This window comes from Stegodyphus dumicola, chromosome 2 (genome assembly GCF_044657685.1).
Source record: "Stegodyphus dumicola isolate Sdum_Otavi_A_Nest chromosome 2, ASM4465768v1".
Taxonomy (NCBI): Eukaryota; Metazoa; Arthropoda; class Arachnida; order Araneae; family Eresidae; genus Stegodyphus; species Stegodyphus dumicola.
The window spans coordinates 259,726,702-259,746,441 of record NC_140769.1 but is presented as its reverse complement, the minus strand read 5'-3'; the positions used below and the strand labels follow the sequence as shown (position 1 = coordinate 259,746,441).

The 19,740-nt window shown below is 33.3% G+C and overlaps 1 protein-coding gene across 1 annotated transcript in view; it reads left to right on the top strand.

Moving 5' to 3' along the window:
• Nucleotides 1-19,740, top strand: part of LOC118190696 (acid phosphatase type 7-like) — a 163,174-nt gene that overhangs the window by 19,316 nt on the left and 124,118 nt on the right. The window lies entirely within an intron of this gene.

The window sequence follows — 19,740 nt, the reverse complement described above, 5'->3', positions numbered from 1 at the left end:
AAATGTCTCTTTTTTTTTTTCTCATTTTTCTTTTTCAGCTTAATGGATCGTGTCGGAGATTTATTGGTGTTGAATGAGGATTTGTATGCATTAAAACGCTCATATATTCCTTTAATGATTTACTTCTATAAGCAAATATGATTGAATCAAATGAAAAAAAAATTGATAAAACATTATTTCATCTCAATAATTTAGAATGGATTTAATTCTTTAAGCATAATAGATTCAGGTTGGCAACAGCAGTATTACATAAGAGAGAGAATTCGCTACACGTCTTCAGCTCAGTTCAGTTGACGACGAATGGGGACACCTAATATTTACGATGGATTATTAGGTATTGTTCCAAATTCAGCATTAAATAGAGTTAATTAAATTTTAAATAATAATAATTAAAGAATTAATTACATTTTTGATATTACAACGCTAATATAATAGTATAAATTTTGACACACATTTGTGTAAAATAAAACTTAAATAAACATCTTTGTTTAAGTTTTATTTTACACAAAGACGAAAGTATCTCTGAGAACGTGAGTATATATTGGTATTGAGCATCACCTCTCTAAGGCGACCACTTGCAAAGATGGATTTTTATTTGCGGCTGGTTGCCTTAGAGAGACCTCGTTGTATATGATTACTGTTATTGTTTCCGAAAAAAAAATTTTAAATCAAATAAATAAGCATATTTAGTAAAAACCCTCTCTAAAACGACCACCTGCGTTTACAGGTTACTCTGATGGTCTTAAAGAGATCATATTTTCATTCTGTTAATTTTATTCTTTACAAGAAATCTTTTAACGTCAGATAAAAAATAGCATAAACCCATATAAACCAACAAAAGATTTATTATTATATTGATACCAGTAAGAAAACCAGTAAAAGTCAATATAAACCTATACAAACCAGTACAAAGTTCTGCCATTGAAATGTTGGTTGTATGGGGTGTCAAGTGATACTAGTAAGAAAAACCCACAGAGATCAATAGAAACCAGTAAAAGTCAGTAGATACCATCAAAAATTCTACAGGTACCAGTAGAAAGTTTTACTGGTTTCTATGGGTCATTTTGAAACCAGTAAAGAAAACCCACAGAGACCAACAGAAACCAGTAAAAGTCAATAAAAACCCATAAAATCGTATGGATACCCATAAAAAGTTTTACTGGTTTCTATGGGGCATTTTTAGCAGGGGAACTAAGGATAAAATGCAGTTGCACTGAAAATAAGTCCAAAGTTCATAGAGTTTACAGTGTAAAGTTCACAGTTCATGGAGTCCATAAGTTCGATCATACATTCAGTCGATCATACAAATAATCATACTGTCTTAATTAAGCCGTAGCAACTTATGCCCATAAAATGAAATTATAGTCTGTGAGCTTGTAAATAAATAAAATTTTCCATATTACAATACAAAATATAAAAGTATAAATTTTAAATATATTTCCGTGAAAGGGGAACAAAAGAATATAAATAAAATGCAATTAATTACATTAAAAATATGTCCACAATTCATTTCACAAAGTTCGATCATACATTCATAAACACGATCATAAAAATAATCATACTATCTTAGTTGAGCCATAACACCTTATGCTCATAAAATGAAACTATCGTATGTGAGCTTATAAATAAATAAAATTTTTCATATAACAATGCATAATATAAAAGTATAAATTTTGAAACACATTTGCATGAAAGGGGAAACAAACAAGAAAAAATAAAATGCAATTGCATTGAAAATAAGTTCACAGTTTAATGAGTCCACAGTTCATGGAGTCCACAAAGTTTGATCAAACATTCATAAAAACGATCATACAAATGATTATACTGTCTTAATTAAGCCACAACACCTTATGCTCATAAAATAAAATTATTGTGTGTAAGTTTATAAATAAAATAATGAAATTTAAAGAAGTAGTAAATACGCTACTGCTGTATTCATAGTTTTAAGCGCTAAGGCAGATATCTTTTCGCAGTCCAACAAGTAGATTCATAATTTTACAGATTTTGAGAACAAGTTGTTTTTGCTTAGTAAGGAATCTTTTCAAAAGAACTATATTAACTGCAGGAAATTTGATATAGTATTGTTTCATTAAGTAATGAGAAGTATGCATTGATATTTTATTAATGATTCTAAATCAAAAAAATGTCATATGCATATCAGTTGAATTATCTTCGGATGGGCACACAAAAGCTTTCGTCGAAAATCAGTATAACTATAAAAAAATCAAGAAATTTCTATAGTACGATTAAAGTGTTAGTACAGTCAAAAGTCGTTAATTCGGACACCTATAATCCGGACCTAAAAGCTAAAATCTTTCTGAGCATGCGTCGCGTTGACACATGCGCAGAGGCGTTTACGCGTGAGCGTAAGACCTTTACGACTGCGCATATGCGTGTGCGCAAGCGCAGAATACGTTTTTGCGTGCGCGTTTTATGTATAATGGACGGTATAAGCTAAAATTATCTAATTATCTATTTCAGTTAATGTTGATAATTGCGTTGTTCCTTAATCTTCGAATTGGATCCGGCTTATTATTTTTTGCAGACTGTAAGAGCAATTTTATAAAAGTAACCTTCAACTTTCGATTATGTCAAATAGAATTTCCGATGCTGGAGCTCCCAAAGGATGTACAAAACGAAAATATGTTTCGATGTCCATCAAACAAAAAGTGGAATTGCTGCAAAAAAATGGATAAAGACATGAAGAAGGTGACAGAGAGGCTAGTGAAAACGAAAAAATTTCGATTGACAAGTTAGTCGGTATTCTCGAAACAGCAATTACGGGACTTGAACAGCGGAACTTTGTAACTGAACAAGAAATTATGTCTGTTTATAGAATTAAAGAGAAAGTATTATCACATAAAACGAAGCAACTTAAACAACTTACATTGAAAGAAATGTTTAATAAAGTAAACAAATAAATATTAAGCTTTTTTTTTGTAAATTTTGATACCCTTTAGATCATAATTGTTCTTTATTTCATAAATTTCGGTTCCATATTTTTAATTTTAGAATTTCGGCATGCCCCGACCATTGGATTATCATTTATTTCGAAGTTTACAAAACTTTAAAAAAGGTTAGGTATAGTGTTAAATGGTAAACATTTCAGTTACAACTATAACTTCAAATCACACTTGGTTGTGTTCTTTGCTGATAAAGACCAGAATTTCCATGAGCGCGGAATCCTGAAGTTACCAGAAAAATGCCAAAACGTCGTCGAACAGAACAGAAGATATATGGCCGATTAAAGTTCATTTTTTGTGTAAAAAATTTAATTTTATTCCACACTAAAAAACCGAAATTACTTTCTTGCCAATCCAACATTTTTCCTGCGTATTCTCGAGATTTTTCTTTGAAACTATAAGGCAGGATTTAAGGTGTAGGAAATGAAGAAATTGTTTTTATTCCAGTTGCGTTTATCGTAATTGCAGTTTAACTTTAAAAGCTTTGACGCAAGCACATATATCAGTCAAAAGTATCTTCATTTCTTGCAGCTCTTTATTGAAAATATTTAAACGGTTGGTTAAGTGAGCAAAAAATGCTGAATTGCAGCCATCCGGCCTGCCATCCAATCACACACAGTAACAAAGATAAAACCCCCAACGTTTTCATTCCATCTTTTTTTCCTTCAGTAGCAATCGCGAATATGAGCTCAACCCATATCGGTATGTTTCTAAAATCCTAAGCATTATATTGAAAAGAAATACATAATTGAAATGTTTTCCCGGGCCGTGTGAAATTGCTTCAGAATCTGGCAGCAGAAAGCCAGTTTCAGACTACTTGCTTTGGGGAATATTTAACTTTCTGCAGAGGTCTAAGTTCGGTCAGTCTCAAGTCAATGAACCATTCTCCGTTTTGGCTTTGATCTAAATGATGTCTTTCACACATGATTGACAAGATGTAATTATTTCTGTTTTGAATTTTAGAATTCAGCTAACATCTGAGCTCGTTGGCGAACATGCTTCCTTACATATTTGCTTGCGTTTGCTTCATTTACATATTCTATGCCTAAATACCTGGACGCAGCAGGGTTCTAAGCTCAGTGGTAAAGCCCTTGCAGAACGCGTGAGTTACGTCATTAACATATTGCGCGCACGGAAAAAACGGTAAGTTCAGATTGAGGTATAGTTCAGATTGAGGAAGTATGTATAATTTATGCAAACATAAATATTATTGTAACTGAAAGAGAAAATGAAACAGATGTTAACTGAAAGGATTTCTGTCCTGCTTAAGAAGTAGGTACACTGCGAAAAAAAAAAAAAAAAAAAAAAAAATGGCGCAGTTCTGTATCTCCCGTTCTACTGGGCCGATTGATGAAATTCAACTCGCGTTTTTTATGTCTCGAAAGCGCGACTTAGGATATGCATTAGATTTATATATAGCATTGTTCTAATATAGGTATTTTGACACAAAATCGGACTTTTTCTGAAATGACATGCCATTTTTTTTTTTTGCCATATCTCGATTCTACGACCCAAATTATGCCAAACTGCCAAGTTTTATAAAAATCGTACGATAGTTTTAAAAATAGTAGCTCTCAAAATTTTAGCTCCTCCATGTTAATTGAATTTGGCATATATTTGTTAATATCTCTTTTTTTATTAAACTTATTTTATACTTACTTTCGCATTTCCAAATTTAGGTTCATTCCAAATAAAATTCGCCCATTTTTTATGATTTATTTTTAAAATTTGTATTTTTAAATAACTTTAAAAATTTTTTCGAAAACTTTTTTGAGTTATAATCTATAAAATTTTTACCGTCATCTTAAATCTTAAAGTAGATATGTTTCTAAGCATACGTGAAAAAAATTAGAGTTTTTTTAATTCAAAATTTTCTAAGATATACGTAAATTTACATATTGGCGCGTTTTGAAATTTGGCGTATTTATTATAAGCGATAATAACGCCAACTGTGGTTGACGCAGTTTGTTAAAATTATTTGAAAGTATGAACGATGGCTTTTTTTCCGGTCGTCTGCAATCAAAAAAAAAAAAAAAAAAAAAAAAAAAAAGGGGGGGGAAAGGTAAATTAGGTTTCTATAAATTAAGAAGTTCGCTAAGTGAATTATTTATTCTTGGTGCAAACTGAAAAAAATGCGCCAAGTTAAATTTTTTAATTTCTCGGTAAATCTGGCAACAAAGTTTTCAAAATTTAATATTTAGGCATCATTTGAGTCGTAGAATCGAAACTTGGAAAAAAATTGGCATGTCATTTCAGAAAAAGTCCGATATTGTGTCAAAATACCTATATTAGAACAATGCTATATATAAATTTAATATATATACTAAGTCGTGCTTTTGAGAGATAAAAACGCAATTTGAATTTCCTCAATTGGGCGAGTAGAACGGGAGATCATAGAGCTGTCCCTCTCTCTCTCTCTTTTTACTTCCTTGTACGAAGTAAAAAGGAAGTATTGTAATTGCGAAAAGTTTCAGGCAGCATATTTCAACGAAAATATCCATTTTGACCGCTATCGAATGCAATTTAACGATGTTTTTGCGTGATATCTGTACGTAAGGACAGAAAAAAGACTCTTTTCCTCCAAAAAATTATAAAACTGCTTTAAAATGAATTATGAAGAGAATTTTTCGTGGCGTCTGTACGAACGTATGTACGTACGTATCTCGCATAACTCAAAAACGAGTAGCCTCAGAACGTTGAAATTTTGTATATAGGACTGCTATAACATGTAGATGCGCACCTCGTATTTTGGTTGCAATCGGCGGCACCAAACGTATATACATATATTTATATATATATCCCCTCTGTTACCCGGCTCAGTGATCTCAGTTTCTTTACTCTTATATGTTGGTAAATTGTAAATTTTTTGCTTTAAAAATGATTGAATTATGTTGTTTTTATCTTCCTGTTAAGGATTTTATGCCTTTAGTAAATCTGTGTGAAATATTTTTAGAATTATCAGCACTTTTAAAGTTGTTTAATTGCCGCTAAACCTATTTTTAATGGCGGCCATTGATGTTTACATTTGAAACAGGAGACTAGTGGATTTGTTGCCAATCTAGAGAAACTTAGCTTCGCAACAAAAAAGATAACGCATTCATTTATTATTTACAATTAAATCATGCTTAATTCTTTCTGGAATTTTTTCGAGGAAATAAGTGTTTAAGATTTACTTCGTAATTTTTAATATAGATATTTTGAGTTTTTATGTATTTTTGCCTTCTCGCGAAGTGAGAACTGAATTAATTAAATGAGAAATATTCAATCGTCTGTGAAAAACTGTTTCTTTTTTGTTTTGTTTGCTTAATTTCTTTTATACATCCTTCTAGCTTTATTATAGTATTTGAATAGAACATGTGGCAACGATTAGATAATTCTATTCTTTAAATGCTATAAATTTTGTGCATTATGAGTTATAATATGAACGAAATATATAAGATAACTGTTATATAATCATTGGATTATATAACAGTTAACTTAGTTTACGTTATATAATTATTATATAAGTTAACTGTTATATAATTATTAATACTGTTAAGTGAATTTAGCGCCAGAGTGTCGCTATGATAAACAAATACTAGAGTGAATTTTAAAGAATGCATTTATTTTATTGGGGTTTATGCGCCGTCGGGGAAGTAGATTTAATTCAATCCAATAAGTTTAAATGAAATGCAAGAAAAATGCGTATAATTTAATATTCCAATACAAGGAAGTCATGTGGTGTACACATCAGATTTTTTTTTTAGCGTAGTATACATGATGCAGTTACTTATATTAAATAGCTGGCGACTTTTGCTTGGGATAATATCTGATGGAACTTATTAAACGGTTTGCTATAAGTAATGGAAAAGTTTTCGTTTTCAATATCTCTCTTAAAGCGTCCCCTTCTTTCTTCATTTGAGTCAATATCCATTACAAATGCAGACTCTTCCTGTCAATTCGTTTCACTTTTCTTGTCCGTTAAAGGCTTCTTCTTCACGATCGCTGCTTTCACTGTCAGTTGTCACATGTCAATCATATGATGATCCAATTCTTTATATGTCATTTCATGATCATCTTGACTAATTCTTTAATTTACACTTCTTCCATATCTGAAAAAACTTCGCCACCTATTGCTTTTGCAATTTGTACGATTTCTTTGGTTTCATTTTTAATCGATAGAAGTCCTTTAAAATTGTTGACAACTTTTACCAACCGCTGATGTCCAGAAAGCATTCATTATTAATGAATTAAGTTGTTCCCATGCGAGTTTAATTATTTCTGTGCAGTTTCTTATGCTGATTTGCTTCCAAAATGCCATCAATTCTTTCTTTTGTCTAATGCATTATTTGCAGAGATGTAAACATGCATGATCTACGAGGCGTTGAATGTTTTTATGATTCTTGACCTGTTGGTTGGATTAAGAAAGTGGTTTTCGATGGAAAGAATAAAACCTTTACATTTGTATGCAGTATTGTGAGGGCTTCAATACACTGCAGACAAATGTAAGGTTTGCTGTTCTAAGTAATGCTTGACGTTTTTTTACAGGAGGAATTCATAAACTAGTCATTAAAGTAGACTATCAACGCGACGGACTTTCTGCGGCGTACTATGTAAAATTGCCTTGTGTTAGACAAATCAAATGGAAACAATAAATATAACTCGAATACGCAAAAATTGCAAGTCTGCGTTCGGCAAGGATTTGTTGTACCTTAGTAATTACCCTCAATATAATTTTGGTCAATTTTTTGGAACAGCTTGTAACAACAGTTAGAACAGCTTGTAACATCATATTTTGATTTTAAATACCGGTACTTATGTGCTTGTGTGTGTATAAACAAGGAAAATTATAAAAACAAAAATTTTAATGGTGACTGCTCTTATTTTAAAAACAGTACAATTAAGTTTTGTTTTCTAGGTAACAATAATACGGCGTCAGACAATAAATGAATATTCAAAAATAGTAATAAACTTCTTTACTATTATACCTCTTAAATAATATACTTTATATATGCCACTGTAGAGGATGCTTCACAAGTGAAAATGCCCAAGGATGGTTCAAACAACTACTCAGAAGTAAATCTCTCCGCTAAAAACTTCATAATTTAATGGAATTTCTCATAGAAAATTGTGATAATCTAAAGGCAGCATAAATTAAGGCATCACAATTCCACATCAGCATTTTTCGGCATAATTAGCATCACTTCAAGACAGCCCAACTTCAATCAACAAATATGAAACTTACTTCACACTAACTATAAAATTTCTCACAGCTTTATTCTGTGAACTTACTTCATACTAATTATTAACTTCAACAGATAAATATACTTTAACAGACTTATGAACTGTGCACTATAATGAACAGTGAACTATTTATGAATTATTAACTATTTACCAACTGTGAACTATTATTGCAATTCAACATACCATCAAAATTTTATTTATTATGTATATAACCAAAATTTTTTATCTAAATCTTTATTTGTACTCTACATTACGCATTCTATATTCTATGTACGTACCATCAAAACTTCTGTTAATATCTTTATGAATTCTGTCAATGTATGCCAAGTATATGTCAAAATTATGAGTACGTCAAAATCAAAATTTTTATTGTAATATAAAATTTTAAATAAACGTGGTTCCACTGAGTGAGCAATAAAGCTGAAAGTCTTCATGGCGGCACAGCTGCTCACCCAGTGGTCTCCTGTCTCTTGTAGAGGATGCTTCAGCAAATGAAAAAATAATCAGTGAAATGGCTGAGCTTATGAAGTTATAAGGTATTTCTCCCGCCTTCTTAGCATGCCTTCGTAGTGTAGTGGTCAGCACACTGGGCGCGTATTCCAGAGGTCCGTGGTTGGATTCCTGGCGAAGGCGTTGCTCCTTTTTTTATCTCTCCTGCTTCCAATTAACCTAATGTTTCTACAAAGTTTTTCAGAGCAGTTGTTCACATTTAGAGATTGCCTTATTTTAGGTATTAATTTTACTGTTTTATCAGTCACTCTGTTAATTGCTCATATATTGCGCTATACTCATTTATTGTTCACGTTGTGGATGCTTTTTGTAACCACCTATCCATAACTCTGTAAATATGTAACTGAAATTGTTCCCTTCGCCCGCAACGCACCCTTCTTCCATCACTGCACTATTGTCGGTCCCAGCATTTGTTTACACCGCCCCTAGCACTCATCTTGAGCACAATATGTACCAAAGTGTGTTATGTGTACCAAGTTAATTCCGTCAGCGGGACTATTTGGCCGATATGCTAACAGCCCCAGGGGATCGGCTGCCTTGCTGTAAATAAATGAATATTCAAATATAGTAATAAACTTCTTTACTATTATACCTCTTAAATAATATACTTTATATATGTCACTGTAGACTATTTCACTGTCGGTGGAAAAAAAGAAAGAAAGTAGCGTAGAAGACGTGCCACATTTTACAGCGTTTCAGATTTGGGGGACGAATATTATGCTAAAATGGTTTCTGCATGCAGATAACATGATGGCAAATCTTCAATTTGCGTAGAGTCATATAAAATGGGATCTAAATGAATGGTAAAGGATCGTATGTCCCGTTGAATGCCAGGCAGATATACAAAAAAATGAGCTAGAAGAGTAAGAAAAAAATAATACGAAAGCATGGACCCTTGGACCCCATGCATATTGTAACGATACTTCAAGCTGATGGAGATGATATTATTACCTGGAAGATGCTTTCTTGGCATTGCTTCAGGCTCATGATTTCTACTAAACGTCATCTGAATGCTCAAAGGTATTAAAAGATTTTCTTGTTCAAGGCCATCCATTTATGATAACTGCTTATATTTTTGGAAATGGTTACGTTCGGTAAGAAAATACTCCATTCTACCAAGCTGATATTGTCGGCAGATAATCTGAAGAACATGGAGGTTATTTGTCTTACTAGAGTCCCCAATCATCGGATGTTAATCTAATTGAACATCTGTCAGATGACATCGAACGGAGGATCATACAGCTAACTGAACATAGAAATTTAAAATAAGAAAATACCCCATTCTACCAAGCTCATATTGTCGGCAGACAATCTAAAGAACATGGAGGTTATTTGTCTTACTAGAGCCCACAATCATCGGATGTTAATCTAATTGAACATCTGTCAGATGACATCGAACGGAGGATCATACAGCTAACTGAACATAGAAATTTAAAATATAACAGAACTGGGAAGTGCAGTTCATCGGATATGGTCTCATATTTTTGAGTCGAACTACCAACACCTCTTAGAATCTATGTCAAAGAGAATCAAAGCAATAGTAAGAGCAAAAAATACTTGGTAATGTACCAAGTGCATGTTATATTAAATGAGCAATCAGTCTAAAGCTGCTTCTTTTTGGTTAGTATAATTCGTAGTTGGTAAGGCAACCGCGTCAAACATAAATTATTATTGAAATGTATTAGTTTTTAACGCAAGTAATCTATCATGTTAAGATTAAAAAGATCATTTTTGAATGTAATATATATGTAAAGGTAAGATATACAGAGGCTATTTGCCCATTTTTTAGACGATTTTGCTTCGCAATAAAATAAAATCTCCTGCATGGAACGTTCTTTTAAGTGCAACTATGTTTTTGAAGGTATAAATTATCGTCTGCTAAAGTACGGTGTAGAAAGATATTCAAGACTAAGGGATATCAATTAGAACATATAAAGCGCAAAAAATGTTAGGTAAAATATTTCTACAAATACAATGAAACTCGTCTAAAAATGTGCGATCAGCCAACCATTTTGTCTCTTTTTCCATGCAAAATGGCGCTTTTAAAGAAGCAATGGATGGAAGGCTGTTGTTTCTGTTCTTTCCGAGGAAAATTATTCGTATTATTAAAAAACTCTCTGAAAGCCATGGTGTTTCGATATTTAAAGATACAATAGATAATATTGTCAACAAGAAAGGAAAAAAACTTTAGTTTGGCTTCAAGTGGAAAAATTGTTCCGATAATCCAATATCTTAATATATACAAGGAAAACATGAAACGTTTCGAACGTTGCAAAGGTAAGATTTTGAATGTCAAAAGAAAATCCGCCAATTCAAAAAATGCAAAATCATTAAAATTCTTTGTGTCAGCTGTAAACAAAGTGATTAATATTGATTTTAATCTTAAAAGACGAAAAATCGTAATGTGCATCGGATTTTTCCACGACATATCGAAGAACACAGAACTCGCTGCAGAAAGTTCTATGATAAACATTTATTAGAAAAAAAAATGTTGTCACAATAGATGAATATTGGTGTATTTAAATCGTTGCAATAAAAAGAAATCCATTTATTATCATCAAAGAAGAGAATCTTATCTTGAAACAGGGTTTAAAGAACGTAAATAAAGTTTCGCAAAGAAATTTAAGATTATTGCAGGTTTTTGATATAGTGGCAAATTAGAAATAAAGAAATTGGAGAAAAATATTAAGATCAACTCGACACATTATCAGAGACATATTTTTATACCCGATTTTCAAATATGAAACATTTCCTCTTACCCACAGTGCCATCAGTCAGATTCCTTGGACCATTCCTTAGACTTAGGAAAACTGTTGAAGAGCTATGGGATAAAATACTTCTGCCGATTTCATAAAAGGCTTTATTGTCTTGAAAAGTACGGTGTAGAAAGATATTCAAGAATAAGGGATATCAATTAGAACATTTAAAGCACAAAAAATGTTAGGTAAAATATTTCTACAAATACAATGAAACTCGTCTAAAAATGTGCGATCAGCCAACCAGTTTGTTTCTTTTTATTTCTGTTACAATTTGAGATTATTTCATCTAAGGAGAAAACAAGGAAAGACATTTCGAGGATTCTCAATAAAAGAACGATTATTGAAACGAACATATAGCGATGTTTTTTATTTTCCATGAAAGCATCAATTCTAAATTAAGCATCAGAAATAAATGCTGAAATCATTTCCAGATACCTGAAATCTAATTCCAAGCGAATAAGTAATATATTCTTATTATAATTTTTTTTCCACTTTTCACAATAGGCAACGAATAAAAAAGCAGACGATACTAACTATATATAAGCAAACACGGAAAACATTTTACTGATGCATTAAATACAACGCCCAAATTTATTTTTGTCTGCCCTTTTAAATCTCGTTCAAAGAAAATAGTATCATTTCGATATAAAACAGAAATAGCTCTAAAAACGGAATTTTTACATCGTATTTTGCAGATATAGTTTCAACATCTCGAGGTGCTGACCCACATTGCATTTAAAGAGGTTAACGAAGAAGGAAGTATTTTGTACTTTGTCGCTTTTTGTAAAGTTCATTACGTACAGTGACACTATTATAAAACCGCTATGTAAACTCAATTACAATAACTTTCTCCCGATTTAAGTTATATATCAATTATATATTTATTACGAAAAAATACGAATAAAAAGGAAACAAAGGCTGGGCTTAGTTATTAAATTTGCTAAGAATGTAAATAATATATTTTTTTTTTCCTTTGAGAACATACAGACTCCCCGTGCACCACATATGTACAACACGGGGCTTACAGAAGTAAGTTAACTAGAACATTAAAGGTTACATGTATAAATAAACATTAAAAATTACATGCACAAATAAAGCGAACAAAAGCAGAGAACAGCAGTTTGGACTTCACGAAAACAGATAAGTTCACTGGCCAAGTCACTCCGAACATTTTCAAATCGTTCTGTAAGCATAATCTAAGGCCATCAAATGTAGGGCACGAGAAAATCAAATGTTCCACATCCTGAGGAACTCTTTTTGAACATTCACATAAATTGTTTGATCGTAGATTAAAACGAAACAGATAACTTGCAAATTTACCGTGACCAGATAAAAACTGAGACACTTTATAATTTAACGAGAGGAAAGACTCGGAATTCAGTCTATGGTAAACAGAAGGAAGGAACTTTTTGGTGACTTCAGCATTACAAGATGAAATGTATTCCTCATTCCACATAGCTAAAAGCTTTTTTTAATGAAAGGACTTCCAATAACTCTTTGGAATGCTAATGTTGATATCAATGGGTAAATTTAAGGCATCTTTAGCTAAGAAATCAGCATGTAAATAATATTGAAACATTATTTAGCAATCAAAAGTATAACGACCGCAACTTATAAGGTATTTCTCCCGTTTTCTTAGTGATCCTTCGTTGTGTAGTAGTCTGCACGCTCAGCGAGTAATTGAGAGGTCCGCGGTTCGATTCCCGGCGAAGGCGTTGCTAATTTTTCATCTTTCCTGCTTCCAAAAATACCTAATGTCCCTAAAGTGGCGCCCGAACTAAAAGGGTGTTGGATGATGATTCTCCTCACCCAGGATTTGGCGACTGGATACCCTAAAATCCCAGTCGCCCTTTAAAAGGGGGAGTATATAAGGTATTTCTTCCGCCTTCTTAACAAGCCTCCGTGGTGCAGTAGTCTGCATGCTCAGCGCGTAATTGAGAGGTCCGTGGTTCGATTCCCGTCGAAGGCGTTGCTAATATTTCAATCCCTCTAGGTTAAAAAAAAAAAGTCCTAATGTCTCTACAAACTTAATGTAAAAAGTTCCATTAAAAATTTTTTTACAGAGTGTAACATAGGCGTGTTGAAAAGAGTTTCAGCTAATCTAAAATCTCTTCAGCTTCATTAAATACTTATTTTCCTTAAATACTTAGTCATCGATCTGAAATTTTAATAGACCTTAAAATTTATACTTTCTAAAAAGATATGTTACGTTACAGAACTTCTATCATTTTGCGCTTCGATAAACGTACTGAAAAGTGCTGAAAAGGATATTTTGGAAACATAAAGCTTGGGTTCCGCAGATAGATTTGTGGAGGAAAATTATTGAAGAAAGAAAATGAAAACACGAAATACAATGATTATTTTGTCTTAAGTGTTTTAAATTTTATAGAAATAATTCAATACTTCAAGAACAGTAAATACAGGGTTAATATGAACGCGGGGGCAAACCTTTGGGGGGTGGTGATAGAAGGCAGCTATTTGAGCAATGTTCGTCATAGACTATATGGTAGGAACGAAAACAGCGACCCGCTAGGTAGCGCTGTAAAATTTTATAAAAAGGATCGGTCCTTACACCCAACTTGATTCCCTGAGCCAAGCAAGTCCCTAATCTTGGGGTGATCCTCAATAAGTCACTTACATGGTCCCCGCTCATTACATCTATTATCCAGAAGTTTCGAGTTCGTAAAGCCAAACTATACCCCTTAATTGCTTGAAACAGTATACAGGGTAACGGACCCATTTTGATGTTTAATAACTCATAAAATAATAAAGATAGATTAAAATTAATAACATAAATGGTTAGATAGACTCAAAACATTTCATGACCCTTGTCAATGAACTACCACGTGCGCCTCCTTCGTCGCACGAAGAATATCAAGTCGATATTCAATTTCACTCCAGGTACCGGCAAGCATGTCGGCATCCACAGAGGCTATTGCGGTTGTAATTCTGGCTTTTAGGTCATCCATGTTCGACACTCTCCTCCTGTAAACGTTGTCCTTTACAAATCCCCAAAGGAAAAAGTCCATATATCAGGTGATCTAGGTGGCCAAGGAAATGGACCTCCTCGCCCAATCCATCTTCCTGTAAAATGGTCATTCAAAGAACTACGAACGATGGTACCCCAATGAGGTGGTGCACCATCTTGTTGCAAAAAGACATGTCGCTGAAGCTCTTCTAGTTGTGGAAATACGAAGTTTTCCAACATGTCTAAGTGTACGACTGATGAGACCGTCTTTCCTGTAAAAAAAAGAAAGGCCAATGACTCGGTTGTGCATTAGTCCACACCACACATTAACCTTTGGGGAATCCCTTTGTGCCTCACGGTGTTCATGGAGGTTTGGCAATAATTGTCAAAAGCAAAAGAGAGAAAAATGCAATTAATAAGCAGACGATATTTGGAAAAGTACAGATATTTAGACTGGAAAATGAAATTATCTGAAATGAACCACACGCGCAGACGATATTTACAAAAGTAAAGATATTCAAACCTGAAAAGGAAAATATATAAGTTATTCCATCAATAAATGCCATAAGTTTGTTTATATCTTCATTATTTTATGAGTTATTAAACATCAAATGGGTCCGGGACTTTATAAACACCCTGTATTATCTATTGACAACAAGTTACTCATTGATAAGTCCATTCTACGTTCACTTTTGTGTTATGCAAGTCCAGTTCGGGAGTATACCAAAAAAGTAATAGGAAAAGATTGCAAGTCTGCCAAAATACTGTTCAACGACAAATTCTAAATGCTGAATGATATGTAAGGAAGTTATTTATAATGTTAAGGTTATATGTTAAGGTTTTTATGCCTTTAGTAAATCTGCATGCAATATTTGTGGAGTTATCAACAATTTAAAAGTTGTTTAAGTGCAGCTAAGCCTTATAAATTTTGTGATGGTAGACATGTTTGTTTACATTTCAAACTTGGCAAAATAGCGGATTTGTTGCCAATCTAGAGAAACTAAGTTTCACAACAACAAAGATAACGCCTTCTTTTATTATTGCCTATTAAATCATGTTAAATCCATTCTGGAATTTATTCGAGGAAATAAGTGTTTAAGATTTACTTCGTATTTTTTAATATAGATATTTTGAGTTTTTATGTATTTTTGCCTTGTTGAGAAGTGAGAACTGAACTAATTGAATGAGAAATACTGAATAGTCTGTGAAAAACTGTTTCTTTTTTGTTTTGTTTGCTTAATTTCTTTTATACATCGTTTTAGATTTATTATAGTATTTGAATAGATATGTGGCAACGAATAGATAATTCTTCAAATGATATAAATTTATATGCATTGAGTTATAATATGGACGAAATGTAACGCTGTTAAGTGAACCTAGCGCCAGAGTATCGCTATAGTAAACAAATAAAGGGAATTTTAAAGAGTGCATTTATTCTATTGTGGTTTATGCGCTGTCGGCGAAGTAGATTTAATTCAATCCAATAAGTTTAAATGAAATGCAAGAAAAAATGCGTATAATTTAATATTCCGCGTAACGAAATCATGAGGATTTTTTAAAAAGGAGACATGAGCTATACCGTCGCCGGGACTCGAACCACGCACCTCTCGAATACGCGCCGAGCGTGCTGACCACTACACCACGAAGGCATGCTAAGAAGCCGGGATAAATACCTTATAATATGAATATAAAGAATGTTTTCTGTTTATTGAAGCTTAATTTGCTTTAGGGATTGGCATAATACCCGTTTTCAACTTACACGCATGGTTCAGTATCAATAATTGCTAATCATTGCCAAAAACTACTGATCATTGGCAAAATACCTCCCTGCCCTTATGCGCACAGAGAGATATTTTGTCATTCTTTTTTAAACTCTTATTATAGATGACAAACTTGCGAAGTTTTCTTATAAAAGAAGCTTCGAACAAGCCAACTGGAGTCAGTAAATGAACGTTTTTTCTCACACAAAGAGCAAAGAAGGCTGTAAGCCGACTTTATTCTGCGCACAATTCAGATTTCGCATTTAATTCAGGAAAGACTGAAGTTTCTTCTCTCATGGTTTATCATGGTCAATGAATTCTCATCAGAGAAGATAAGAATGACTTTTATGTGTTTTGCTTGACTGCAGCTTAGAACATAAATTTCTCCTCTCGAAAACAGAGCTATTGAAATGCAGATTGTTCTTCACACCATGATGTCCTGCAAGCTAATGGCCATTTCATCGTTTATGAATCATGGAAGATATTCTCTTATCTAAAACTTCTAAACTCTAAGGCGACCGCAGATACACATAAACGAGCTGCTATCGATGCTAAGTATTACAGATAGAAAATAACTCTCAAGCGGACTCGTTTTTTTTTTTTTTTTTTAAAAGTAGTGTAGATGAACTTGAGTAGATTGCAGCTGTGCTTGTGCAAGTGTTGAGTGACGATCGTCTACAGCAGTGGCTCTCACGCGGAACCCCGGCGTTACACTAGTCAAACCCATGGTTCCGCGAATCAAAATAAAAATTCGAAAAGAAAATTATAACGCATGCAATGATTTTATAAAGGAATATGATTTGAATTTTCAGTTGAAGAAAACCATAAAAGAATATTTCCGTGAATAAAAAACTAAATATGAGTGGATAAAAATCTGTTCGATTATTATGATAAATCAGAATACTAGCAAATGAAAGAAAGGGAGACATGTATCGACATATCAACAGACTCGACTTTAAAATCTGAATTTAAGCAAGAGTAGGACCTGCTTTGGGTGCGGATTCATGGGTGGGATACCCAGAATTTTCTCACACAACTATAAACATTTTAACCTATTTGGAACAACGTATTCAAGTGAAAAATCTTTCTCAACATATGTGCCAACAAAAACAAAATACAGTCAAAAGTCTTTAATCCGGACTCTTTCGGACTTCGGCGATTTTGGATTAGCGATTTTTCCGGATTATAGATCATCAGTTTAAATTTGCTAAGCTGGTATGCAGAAATTATAAAATAAAAAATATGAAACCGTAATTTATGAAATAAAGAGCAATTATGATCTAAAGGGTATCAAAATTTACACACACACACAAAAAAAAAAAAAAAAAAAAAAAAAAAAAAAAAAGCTTAATATTTATTTCTTTACTTTATTAAACATTTCTTTCAACGCGCGCATGCGTAAAGCATACATTACACATAGTCGAAATTAGAAAATTTCAACCAGAAAACTATTTGATGTGTACTCGTGATATTTATAATGACGAGGAATTTGATTTAAATCATATCAAAGACAGAATACATCGAGATGAAATACTACATTACTAAGGAATTATAAGACGAATAAAATAAAAACATCTGCCCTGAAGATAAGGATAGTGCTGACAGATCAACTTCCAGTTCATTGCTCGCCGCGACGTCTCCCCCCCCCCCGCAGAGCAGCGTGAAATTGATAAACAGATTTCGAAATGGTTAGAGAAATAAAGGATATGCCTTTATCCATTTTTTGCAGCAATTCCACTTTTTGTTTGATGGACATCGAGGCATACTTTCGCTTTGTATTTTGGCAGCTCCAGCATCGGAAATTCTATTTGACATAATCGGAAGTTCAAGCTCACTTTCATAAAATTGCTCTAACAGTCTGCAAAAAATAATAAGGCGGATCCAATTAGAAGATTAAGGAACAACGCAATCTGCAACATTAACTGAAATAGATAATTAGATAACTTAAGCTTAGCTTATACCGTCCGTTATACATTAAACGCGTATGCGTAAACGTATTATGCGCATGCGCACACGCATATGCGCATGCGTAAAAGCAAAAGTATTACGCGTAAAAGTATTACGCGCGTGCGTGGACGTATTATGCGTTGACGCATGCGCAGAAAGTTTGTAGCTTTGAGGTCCGGATTATAAATGATTCCGGATTATGGGTGTCCGGATTAACGACTTTTGACTGTATTAAAAGAAATTAAATGCAGAATGTGAAATGCGATGCAAATAACATCAGTAAAGATAGACTTCAACAGGTTGCGCAAAAAAGTGTAAGCACACAGCTCACTGTGTACAATGCTATGGTACGCAACACTGCAACACGAGTTAATTGCATTAATTTTAGTAATTACAGTGAATTATTAATAAATTACATTAATTTTATGTTGAAATGTTTGAAGAAAAACCGGCATGGGGCACTCAATTTAAGGCTAGCCGAAAGTCCTCTCGAGAGGTTTGTGGTAGCGGAAGAGTGAATGCAGATTCTCAGACCCGTTGTCCAGGGTTACTCTCTTTCAAAACTGGGGACAGAACTGAGCAAAGTCGTACTGCCATTTGTATGGTGCCCAAGACTGTTGCCAGCAACAAGTGCAATTTTGCCTCCTTGTCACGATGAATTTTGTGGGCTTGGTTTGATATGAGACAAGCGAGATTAGTCACAACAACAAAAGCAAATTTAATACTTTAGCGAATGCTATTAGATGTGGTGTTTCTTTTATAAAATTTGGTTACCTTTGGGAACATAAACTAATGTCCAAAGTTCTAACAGACTCACTTATAACGAATCATCGCTTAATCTGAAGATGATGACAGATTGAAGATAATGACAAAGTCCTGAGAAGGTTACAAATTAACCTTTTTATTAAATTAGAAATTTAACAGAAGAGTTACGTTTTACGCTTAGTAAAGTCCGCCAGCCACTTGTGGCCAGATAGCTTAAAATAACAGTCAAATTCAAATTTAAGTTAAATAAGCTAATACTGCAAGACTACACAGTTCAAATTAACGAGAAGTTGGCTCATGAACCTAACCGGAGTAGATATTTGAATATCGGCAGCAAATAATACGGAGCCCAGAAATTCAAGCGATCAGACTGAGGAAAAAGTAACGTGCGCGCAGACAAGCAGAATCACGCTCTGAATTGGACTCCCAGTCCTTCCTTTAAATACTGTCTTTTTCTACCTCATTTACATTCTGGTAGAGAAACTGAAAAGAAAAGATCCAAAAAATAAAATAACTGGCTAAAGAAAAATAATAGTAGTAACCCTACAGTTTTACTGACTACAACAAAATGCAGGAGCGAAATCTGTCTCAGGAATGGAAAGCTTTTAAGGATTAATTTCTAAAAAACACTTGCATGCATTTACTTTACTGTAGGTTATTTTTTCCCTTCTTTCCGCATGCCTTTGTTGTGTAACTGGAAGCACACTCGGCGTGTATTCGAGAAATCCAGATTCGAGTCTCGGCGAGGACAATGCTCATTTTACATGTTTCCTGCTTCAAAAAATATAATGTTACTACAGTGGCGCCCGAACTAAAATGTTGCGAATGATGATTCTTCCCCACTA